This window comes from Pseudophryne corroboree, chromosome 9 (genome assembly GCF_028390025.1).
Source record: "Pseudophryne corroboree isolate aPseCor3 chromosome 9, aPseCor3.hap2, whole genome shotgun sequence".
In the NCBI taxonomy this organism is placed as follows: domain Eukaryota; kingdom Metazoa; phylum Chordata; class Amphibia; order Anura; family Myobatrachidae; genus Pseudophryne; species Pseudophryne corroboree.
The window spans coordinates 428,380,820-428,392,523 of NC_086452.1; positions in this window are offsets into that span (position 1 = coordinate 428,380,820).

An 11,704-nucleotide genomic window follows, 5' to 3' on the forward strand; every position below is an offset into this window, starting at 1 on the left:
TGCAGCCCCCCTCCCTAGTAAAATCCTCCACCCCAGCTCAGTGTTAGTGAGCCATATGCAGTCCGTGAGTGCACTGGCTTCACTGTGACTGGTAGTGAATTCCTATTTGAAGACACTACAGGCAGACTCATTGGGAGGTGTTTCTCCCTCTGGGACTGCCAGGCCGGGCTGCGATTAGCAGAGAGCGTGATTCCAGTAGGTATTCACTCCCTGTCTTTCATGCAGCCCAATCCGGCTTCTATAAGCTGCAGCTTGTGCAGTCCATAGAAACCAGTGTTTTGTGAATGCGCAGTCTGGCTGTCATTTGTGCGCATGCATCAGTCCTGACACCTGCCAGATCCATTGCGCAGATGCCGGGACCCAGTTGACAGGGGCTGACTGTCTCCTCCTCTCCACGCAGGATTGGGTAGAGGCAGGAAGGAGCCACCGGCACCTCTATTCATTGTCGGCTGACCTTTAATTTAAATACAATTGCATAAATGTTTTTTTCACTTTACCCTGTGGCATGAAACGAGACAGCTATTGGGTGATCCTCCTATTGCTTTGTCTACTGACTTCTAATTATTTGGAGTTCTTGTCGACCATGCCTTACCTACTCTGTAGGTTAAGTTGGTTCCACTACCTTCTGCTGGTCCCCAGGTGTGATGCAGCCACGTCTGCCTTGGTACCAGTGTCTCCATTGAAAAATCAGAATGATGTTTTCTTTTGATGTCTCGTATGGTTTGGAATCTGTTTAAAGGCTTTCAGTTACTACAGTATGAAGTCGTTTTTCTATTAGTATAATATAAGATACCCAGAGCAGCCTCAGCTACTGAAGGGGCTGACTCATGTTTCCTCTATGTTAGGTAATCACTCTAGTCAAGTCAACAAGATATTCTGGTGCTATGTTAGCGCAGATACTTTATTTAGGGGGAGATGTATCAAGCCTTGGAGAGAGATAAAGTATAGAAACCCACAGCAATCTATACGTTTCTAACTGCCATTTATCTAGCACTGTCTGTAAAATAACAGAAAGACTAATCACTAAAGTCAGGTTACTAACTAGAACATATCTTGAATAATGGGTACAGTTTGGGGGATATCACTTTAAGGAGGACGTAGGAGAACATGAGAGGGGTCAGAGATGGGCAACGTCATTGATAAAGGAAAAGGAAAGCTAAGACATAAACGTTGGTTAGTTGTGTAAGGAAATCTTCATACCCATGGGTGTGCAGAAGATAAAGGGTCATTCATGGTGGAAGGAAGATAGAGGATTTCACCACGAGCATACCGCAGGAAGGGGCTCTATACTGCAAGGGTGGTAAAGTCGTAGAATTTCTTATCACCTGAAGTGATGATGGCAAATTGATAAGATAAAAACGGGTCAGAAACCTTGTTCTACAAGTAATAGTCTCTGCAGCTATAATTCGTAGAGGACATTATGGAAGTTATTGATCCAGGGAATTTATTAGATTTATGGAAGGCTGAAATCAATGGACCTGTGTCTTTTTTCAGCCTTACAACCGTGAATAATCTCCATACCTGGTACTGCACATCTCATTTCCAGAACTATGCCTGGGGGATGGGTCGTATTGTACATTTTTATATTTACATCGTTGAGTCTCATTTTACTTCATAATTTACACTTCTACTTGTTTTAAAACAAATTACAGCACACTTTTTCTGTCCTACAGGAATATGGAATCATATAGTCATAGAGGGAACGCCATTATTGGCTGCTCTAATGGAAATTGGGTGCCTGGAGACAGGTCTGGATTAAGGGCGTCATGAGCCTAGGGCTGAAAATGTTCAAGGGCCTATTATGAGAAGCAGAGTGGGTGTGACCAGTGCTGTGTGGGTGTGGCCAGTACTGTGTGGGTGTGGTCAGTGCTGTGTAGGTGTGGCCAGTGCCATGTAAACATGTAGACCTCGTATACTATCAGCCCCAATCTCTCCCTAATTATATAAAAGTACATAAATTGCATAATTTTGTGGGGGGGAAAACAGAAAAACAATGTAATACTTATGATTTATGGCCGACTGTTTGACCAGCAGATGGCTGGTGATCATCATGCTTTCATGAAGATGGGCCTATTTTATCGTGAAGGCCTGGAGCTGGAGCTCCATCTGCCTCATTAATCCGTCTCTGCTGAGTGGTGTAATTTGAAGTTGGGTACTATTGTGTGGCCACGTCCCTTCCTCACTAGGCCAGCTATTAGTTGGGGAATTTTTGTATAGCGTATTTTGAATTTAGAACACTGTTGTTTATTATAAATTGGAGACACTGATGCGTGGCATATTATGAATTGGAGTAAGCAGGGGCAATGGGTAAAATGTTGGATAAGGTGCCCAGAAACCTTGCTCCGGTCTGTGTGGAATGCTATAAACATACCTCCCAACAGTCCAGATTTTGGTGGGACAGTCCTGTTTTAAATGGTTTGTCCCGCTGTCCCACTCGCAGGTCGCAGTGTCCCGCGGTGTGGGGGGCAGTTGGAAAATCCCCCAGTCACCTGTTGCTCTGAGCAGAGCAGCGGTGAATAGATGCTGTGCGCATGCGCACATCTTCTGTTCCCCGGCAGAGAGAGACAGAGGGCATGGCCTGCAGCTCACTGAGCGCATTTCATGCCCCCATAGTGACGAAACTGCGGGGGTGGTTACCGATTGCTGCGCTTGCCGTGAGGCCATGTCCCTAGCTGTGAGGCCACACACCCTGATTAAGGCGCGTGAAGATGTCCCTCTTCAAAGGACAAAGAAGTTAGGAGGTATGTTATAAATACTGTATGGAGGGTGAGGATGTCGTGCAGTGCTGTACATAGAGAGGGGGTGAAGAGCAAAACCATGCCTTGTAAATGATTGCCGCTTTAAAAAAGGGCAAGGTTACTATTCCCAATCCTAGTCCAGTTTATAATAAATCAAGCAAACGTTGGGAATACATTAAAAAACCAAACGTGTCAACCAATTGTGTCGACCATTGTCATGTCAACCTTTTGTACCTGTCGACCTTAAGCACTGTCGACCTTTCATTTGCCGAACTTTTTACCTGTTGACGTAATGCATGTTGACCATATGGTGTTGACCTATTGACTGTTGACATATACACTGTCTATTGGTGGTCATTCCGAGTTGATCGCTCGCTAGCAGTTTTTAGCAGCTGTGCAAACGCATAGTCGCCGCTCACCGGGGAGTGTATTTTCGCTTTGCAAGAGTGGGAACGCCTGTGCAGCCGAGCGGCTGCAAACACATTTTGTGCAAAACTAGACCAGCCCTGTAGCCACGCCTGCGTTTTCCCTACCACTCCCAGAAAAGGGTCAGTTAACACCCACAAACACCCTCTTCCTGTCAATCTCCTTGCGATCGGCTGTGCGACTGAAAGCTTCACTATAACCTGTGCAAAACCACGATGCTCTTTGTACATGTACGTCGCGTGTGCGCATTGCGGTGCATACGCATGCACAGATTAGCCTTTTTTTTCACTGATCGCTATGCAGCGAACAACGGCAGCTAGCGATCAACTCAGAATAACCCCCCCATTATCCAGATATCAATTAATTTAGGTTTTTTATTAACTTTTTTTTATTTTTCGGTCAGATATTTAATTATTGCATGTGACTGGAATCTCTGTTGATATTTCCCCTCAGATTGAGTCAGTAGGTATCCTGTTAGTCACTTTCATTTTTACCCTTATCTCTTATCTTCATGTCTTGCCTATGGCACATTGTAACCCATGTAGTGAGCCCAAGATGGCTGCTTCGCCTGGTACTCTCTTGTGAAGTATAAACAATACATGAGTCTGATGATTTAGCAAGGATCCCAATTATGTGTCATCTCTTCCAGGCATTGTCTATTCTGCCCAGTGTAATCCTATGTAGTGCACCTAACATGGCGGCCTCACTTGGATTGTTTGTGGAGAGGATGAATAATCCTTGGAAGTGATGACCCAAAATGGCTGCCGTACCTTTATATTGTGTTCATGGTTTCTGTATTTTATGTAAATCTAAACCTCTGTATTATGCTCATAGTATCTGTAAAGTGCTTAGAGTCCTATTGGAGAAAATTGCTATATAAATATAATTCTTCTTCATTGTTTTTATTATTATTATTATTATTATTATTATTACTTATCAGGAGTTTACCACCCATATATCATGATATTATTGACTTGCATTTCTCTTTTACACACAATGGGGGTCATTCCGAGTTGATCGCACGTAGCAACTTTTTGCTGCTCGTGCGATCAACTAGACGCCGCCTATGGGGGAGTGTATTTTAGCATAGCAGGGGTGCGATCGCTTGTGCAGCCCTGCTATGCTGAAAAGTTTTGTGTAAAACAAGACCAGCCCTGCAGTTACTTACCCTGTGCGATGGATCCAGCGATGAAGGTCCCAGAATTGACATCAGACATCCGCCCTCCAAACGCCTGGACACGCCTGCGATCAGATCTCCACGCCGTGAAAATGGTGAGTTGGTGCCCCAGAACGCCTTCCTCCTGTCAATCTTCTTACAGTCGCCGCTGCGACCGCTTTCTTCGTATGCGGCGTCGCTGCCTGGCAACGGGCGTCGTTTCCCGGCGACGGGCAACGACGCGCTTGCGCAATGCGGCCACCGTGCATGCGCAGTTCCGACCCGTTTGCACCGCTGCGATGAACCACAGCATGCAAACGGGTGGGAATGACCCCCAATGTCTCCCTACCAATCCTTGATCACATATTGTTCAGAGGCTTTGATCCATCCTCATAATTTCTCCATAAACCTTTCTCCTGTGTATTGGCCCTCATTCTGAGTTGTTCGCTCGCTAGCTGATTTTAGCAGCATTGCAAACCCTAGGCCACCGCCCCCTGGGAGTGTATCTTAGCTTAGCAGAATAGCGAACGAAAGATTAGCAGAATTGCTACTAAATAATTCCTTGCAGTTTCTGAGAAGCTCCAGACCTACTCCTAGACTGCGATCACCTCAGTCCGTTAAGTTCCTGGTTTGACGTCACAAACACGCCCTGCGTTCGGCCAGCCACTCCCCCGTTTCTCCAGCCACTGCTGCGTTTTTACCTGGCACGCCTGCGTTTTTTTAGCACACTCCCTGAAAACGGAGAGTTTCCGCCAAGAAACACCCACTTCCTGTCAATCACACTATGATCACTCAAGCGATGAAAAAACGTCGCTCGACCTTGTGTAAATCTACAAAGTTTTGTGTGAAACTACTTAGCGCATGCGCGCTGCGTACCATGCGCATGCACATTTTTGCCATTTTTTCACTTAAATGCTGCACTGCGAAAATCAGCAACGAGCGAACAACTCGGAATGATCCCCATTGTCTCCTCAGTTTTCAGGCTCTAAGGGGCCTATTAACATTATTTTTACTAAAAACTTATCAAATGTATTAAAGGGCTTTTGGAGCAGTTTTCATAAAAAAACACTTCTGCTCCACAGGAGGTTTCTGTTCCCCATGAACTCGCCTTAGGACAGTGTGATGTAATCAATTATCGCAGTGCGGATTTGGCCGATTTTCTCACATGCCACCTGCATCCTTGGATGCGGATGGTGATAAATCGACCCATAAGCCTGCAGAGCTCACACCTTTTCCTGTACTTCATCCTCCCAGTCTCCGCAACACATTAATCTCCATAACCAACTCCGCTCTCATTTACCTCACCAGGCCTCACTTCTGTCTCTTCACCTTTGAGAGCATTTATTAATACAAAAAAGGCAACTTCAAGCAAAATATATAAAACAAAGAAATTCAAGCTTTTATTTCTGAGAGAGAGAGAGAGAGAGAGAGCGCATGTTTTCCAAAGCGTTTTGGTATCCGTATCTTTCATGATGCAGGCTCCTCGATGCTGATCTAGGCCGATGCTGTTTATTTCCTTCCTGCACATGTGCCCCATGATCCATGCCTTCTCCTGTCCTCTGCGCATGTGCTTGCATACAGCTTGCTAAGCAGGGAGAGAGAGAGAGAGAGGATGTATCCGAAGCGATCTGGTATCCGGATCTTTCATGATGCAGGCTACTCCGTGCTGATCGAGGCTAATGCTGTGTATTTCCTTCCTGCGCAGGTGCCCCATGATCCATGACTTGTCCTCTGCGTCTTTGCTGGCGTTCAGCTTGCTGAGGAAGGAGAGAGAGAGGAGAGAGAGAGAGAGAAACTGGGGAAGTGGGTAGGGGGAGAGAGAGAGAGGATGTACCCAAACCGATCCAGAGTCCGGATCTTTCACGATGCAGCCTCCTCTGTGCTGATCACGGATGATGCTGTGTATTTCCTTCCTGCACATGTGCCCCATGATCCATGCCTTCTCTTATCCTCTGCAGATGCAGCGGCGTACAACTTGCTGAGTAGGGAGAGAGAGAGAGACTGGGGAAATGGGTAGGGGGAGAGAGAGAGAGCATGTTTTCTAAAGCGATCGGTATTCTGATCTGTCACGATGCATTCTCCTCCATGCTGACCGATGCTGATGCTGTGTATTTCCTTTCTGCGCATGTGCTCCATTATCCATGACTTCTCTTGGCCTCTGCACATGCGCTGGCATACAGCTTGCTGAGCAGGGAGAGAGAGACTGGGGAAGTGGGTAGGGGGAAAGAGAGAGGATGTATCTGAAGCGATCCAGTATCCGGATCTTTCATTATGCAGGCTCCTCCATGCTGATGGCGGATGATGCTGTTTATTTCCTAGCTGCGCATGTTCCCCATGATCCATGCCTTCTCTTATCCTCTGCAGATGCAGCGGCGTACAACTTGCTGAGTAGGGAGAGAGAGAGAGAGAGAGAGAGACTGGGGAAATGGGTAGGGGGAGAGAGAGAGAGAGACTGGGGAAATGGGTAGGGGGAGAGAGAGAGCATGTTTTCTGAAGCGATCGGTATTCTGATCTGTCACAATGCATTCTCCTCCATGCTGACCGATGCTGATGCTGTGTATTTCCTTTCTGCGCATGTGCTCCATGATCCATGCCTTCTCTTGCCCTCTGCACATGCGCTGGCATACAGCTTGCTGAGCAGGGAGAGAGAGACTGGGGAAGTGGGTGGGTAGGGGGAGAGAGAGAGGATGTATCCGAAGCGATCGGGATCTTCCACGATGCCGGCTCTTCCGTGCTGAACGAGGCTGATTCTGTGTATATCCTTCCTGCGCATGTGCCCCATGATCCATGCCGACTCTTATCCTCTGCACCTGTGCTGGCGTACAGCTTGCTGAGGAAGGAGAGAAAGAGAGACTGGGGAAGGGGGGAGAGAGAGAGGATGTATCTGAAGCGATCCAGTATCCGGATCTTTCATTATGCAGGCTCCTCCGTGCTGATGGTGGATGATGCTGTTTATTTCCGAGCTGCGCATGTTCCCCATGATCCATACCTTCTTGCTAAGCAGGGAGAAAGAGCGAGAGAGAGAGACTGGGGAAGTGTGGAGGGGGTCGAGAGAGAGGATGTAGGATCCTCTGTGCTGATCGCAGATGATGCTGTTCATTTCCTTCCTGCGCATGTTCCCCATGATCCATGCCTTCTCTTATCCTCTACACAAACACTGACGTACAGCTTTGCTGAACAGGGAGAGAGAGAGAGAGAGAGAGAGACTGGGGAAGTGGGTAGGGGGAGAGAGAGAGAGAGAGCATGTTTTCCGAAGCGATCGGTATCCTGATCTGTCAAGATGTAGGCTCCTCTGTGCTGATCGTGGATGATGATGCGTATATACTCCCTGCGCATGTGCCACATGATCCATGCCTTCTCTTGTCATCTGCACCTGTGCTGGCATACAGCTTGCTGAGGAAGGAGAGAGAGAGAGAGAGAGAGAGACTGGGGAAGTGGGTGGGGGGGGGGGGAATAGAGAGAGTATGGAACCGAACCGATCTAGTATCTGAATCTTTCATGATGTGCTGATCACGGATGATGCTGTTTATTTCCTTCCTGCGCATGTGCCCCATGATCCATGCCTTCTCTTATCCTCTGCAGATGCAGCGGCGTACAACTTGCTGAGTAGGGAGAGAGAGAGAGAGAGAGACTGGGGAAATGGGTAGGGGGAGAGAGAGAGCATGTTTTCTGAAGCGTTCGGTATTCTGATCTGTCACGATGCATTCTCCTCCATGCTGACCGATGCTGATGCTGTGTATTTCCTTTCTGCGCATGTTCCCCATGATCCATGCCTTCTCTTATCCTCTACACAAACACTGACGTACAGCTTTGCTGAACAGGGAGAGAGAGAGAGAGAGAGACTGTGGAAGTGGGTAGGGGGAGAGAGAGAGAGAGCATGTTTTCCGAAGCGATCGGTATCCTGATCTGTCAAGATGCAGGCTCCTCTGTGCTGATCGGGGATGATGCTGCGTATATCCTCCCTGCGCATGTGCCCCATGATCCATGCCTTCTCTTGTCATCTGCACCTGTGCTGGCGTACAGCTTGCTGAGTAGGGAGAGAGAGAGAGAAAGACTGGGGAAGTGGGTGGGGGGGAAGAGAGAGAGGATGTATCCGAACCGATCCAGTATCCGAATCTTTCACGATGCAGCCTCCTCTGTGCTGATCACAGATGATGCTGTTTATTTCCTTCCTGCACATGTGCCCCATGATCCATGCCTTCTCTTATCCTCTGCAGATGCAGCGGCGTACAACTTGCTGAGTAGGGAGAGAGAGAGAGAGAGAGACTGGGGAAATGGGTAGGGGGAGAGAGAGAGAGCATGTTTTCTAAAGCGATCGGTATTCTGATCTGTCACGATGCATTCTCCATGCTGACCGATGCTGTGTATTTCCTTTCTGCGCATGTGCTCCATGATCCATGCCTTCTCTTGCCCTCTGCACATGCGCTGGCATACAGCTTGCTGAGCAGGGAGAGAGAGAGACTGGGGAAGTGGTGGGTAGGGGGAGAGAGGATGTATCTGAAGCTATCTGGATCTTCCACGATGCCGGCTCTTCCGTGCTGAACGAGGCTGATTCTGTGTATATCCTTCCTGTGCATGTGCCCCATGATCCATGCCTTCTCTTATCCTCTGCAGATGCAGCGGCGTACAACTTGCTGAGTAGGGAGAGAGAGAGAGACTGGGGAAATGGGTAGGGGGAGAGAGAGAGAGCATGTTTTCTAAAGCGATTGGTATTCTGATCTGTCACGATGCATTCTCCTCCATGCTGACCGATGCTGTGTATTTCCTTTCTGTGCATGTGCTCCATGATCCATGCCTTCTCTTGCCCTCTGCACATGCGCTGGCATACAGCTTGCTGAGCAGGGAGAGAGAGACTGGGGAAGTGGGTGGGTAGGGGGAGAGAGAGAGGATGTATCCGAAGTGATCGGGATCTTCCACGATGCCGGCTCTTCCGTGCTGAACGAGGCTGATTCTGTGTAGATCCTTCCTGCGCATGTGCCCCATGATCCATGCCTTCTCTTATCCTCTGCACCTGTGCTGGCGTACAGCTTGCTGAGGAAGGAGAGAAAGAGAGACTGGGGAAGGGGGGAGAGAGAGAGGATGTATCTGAAGCGATCCAGTATCCGGATCTTTCACAATGCAGGCTCCTCCGTGCTGATCGCAGATGATGCTGTTCATTTCCTTCCTGTGCATGTTCCCCATGATCCATGCCTTCTCTTATCCTCTACACAAACACTGACGTACAGCTTTGCTGAACAGGAAGAGAGAGAGAGACTGGGGAAGTGGATAGGGGGAGAGAGAGAGAGAGCATGTTTTCCGAAGCGATCGGTATCCTGATCTGTCAAGATGTAGGCTCCTCTGTGCTGATCGTGGATGATGCTGCGTATATACTCCCTGCGCATGTGCCCCATGATCCATGCCTTCTCTTGTCCTCTGCACCTGTGCTGGCGTACAGCTTGCTGAGGAAGGAGAGAGAAAGAGAGAGACTAGGGAAGTGGATGGGGGGGAAGAGAGAGAGAGGATGTATCCGAATCTTTCACGATGCAGTTTCCTCTGTGCTGATCACGGATGATGCTGTGTATTTCCTTCCTGCACATGTGCCCCATGATCCATGCCTTCTCTTATCCTCTGCACATGCACTGGCGTACAACTTGCTGAGTAGGGAGAGAGAGAAAGAGAGAGAGAGAGAGAGAGAGAGACTGGGGAAATGGGTAGGGGGAGAGAGAGAGCATGTTTTCTAAAGCGATCGGTATTCTGATCTGTCACGATGCATTCTCCTCAATGCTGACCGATGCTGGTGCTGTGTATTTCCTTTCTGCGCATGTGCTCCATGATCCATGCCTTCTCTTGCCCTCTGCACATGTGCTGGCATACAGCTTGCTGAGCAGGGAGAGAGAGACTGGGGAAGTGGGTAGGAGGAGAGAGAGAGGATGTATATGAACCGATCCAGAGTCTAGATCTTTCACGATGCAGGCTCCTCTGTGCTGATCACGGATGATGCTGTTCATTTCCCTCCTGCGCATGTTCCCCATGATCCATGCCTTCTCTTATCCTCTACACAAACACTGACGTACAGCTTTGCTGAACAGGGAGAGAGAGAGAGAGAGAGAGAGAGAGACTGGGGAAGTAGGTAGGGGGAGAGAGAAAGAGCATGTTTTCTGAAGCAATCGGTATCTTGATCTGTCATGATGCCGGCTCCTTTGTGCTGATTGAGGCTGATGCTGTGTAAATCCTCCCTGTGCATGTGCCCCATGATCCATGCCTTCTCTTTTCCTCTGCTCCTGTGCTGGCATACAGCTTGCTGAAGAAGGAGAGAGAGAGACTGGGGAAGTGGGTAGGAGGAGAGAAAGAGAGAGAGAGAGAATGTTTTCCAAAGCAATCGGTATCCGGATCTGTCACGATGCAGGCTCCTCTGCGCTGATCGAGGCTGATGCTGTGTATTTCCTTCCTGCGCACGTGCCCTATGATCCATGACTTCTCTTGTCCTCTACGCAGGCACTGGCGTACAGCTTGCTGAACAGGAAGAGAGAGAGAGCATGTTTTCCGAAGCGACCGGTATCCGGACCTTTCATGATGCAGGCTACTCTGAGTTGATCACGGATGATGCTGTTTATTTCCTTCCTGCGCATGTGCCCCAATAGGACTCTAGGCAATTTACAGATACTGTGAACATAATACAGAGGTTTAGATGTACGTAAAATACAGAAACCATGAACACAATACAAAGGTGCGGAATACATTTTGGGTCATCACTTCCAAGGATTATTCATCCTATCCACAAACGATCCAGGTGAGGTCGCCATGTAAGGCAAATTACATAGGATTACACTGGGCAGAATAGACAATGCCGTTTCTTATCCTCTGCACATGCATTGGCGTACAGCTTGCTGAGCAGGGAGAGAGAGTGATTGGGGAAGTGGGTAAGGGGAGAGAGAGAGAGAGAGAGAGAGAGACACTAGGGAAGTGGGTAGGAAGAGTAAAAGAGAGAGAGAGAGAGACACTGGGGAAGTGGGTAGGAAGAGTAAAAGAGAGAGAGAGAGAGAATGGGGAAGTGGGTAAGGGGAGAGAGAGGGGCTGGGGAATTGGGTAAGGGGAGAGAGAGAGAGACTGGGGAAGTGGGTAGGGGGAGAGAGAGAGAGAGAGAGAGAGACTGGGGAAGTGGGTAGGGGGAGAGAGAGAGAGAGAGACTGGGGAAGTGGGTAGGGGGAGAGAGAGAGACTGGGGAAGTGGGTTCGGGGAGAGAGAGCATGTTTTCCGAAGCATACAGATCACCTAGTCACGCCAGGGGTGCCTGTTTGCGGTGGAGCTACCTCAAATGAGTGCCGCTCCATCTGTATCTCTGCTTTATGAATAGACCCTTATTTCCCTCTGCCGGTGAGCTGTGTGTTGCCAGGTCCCTGGAGGT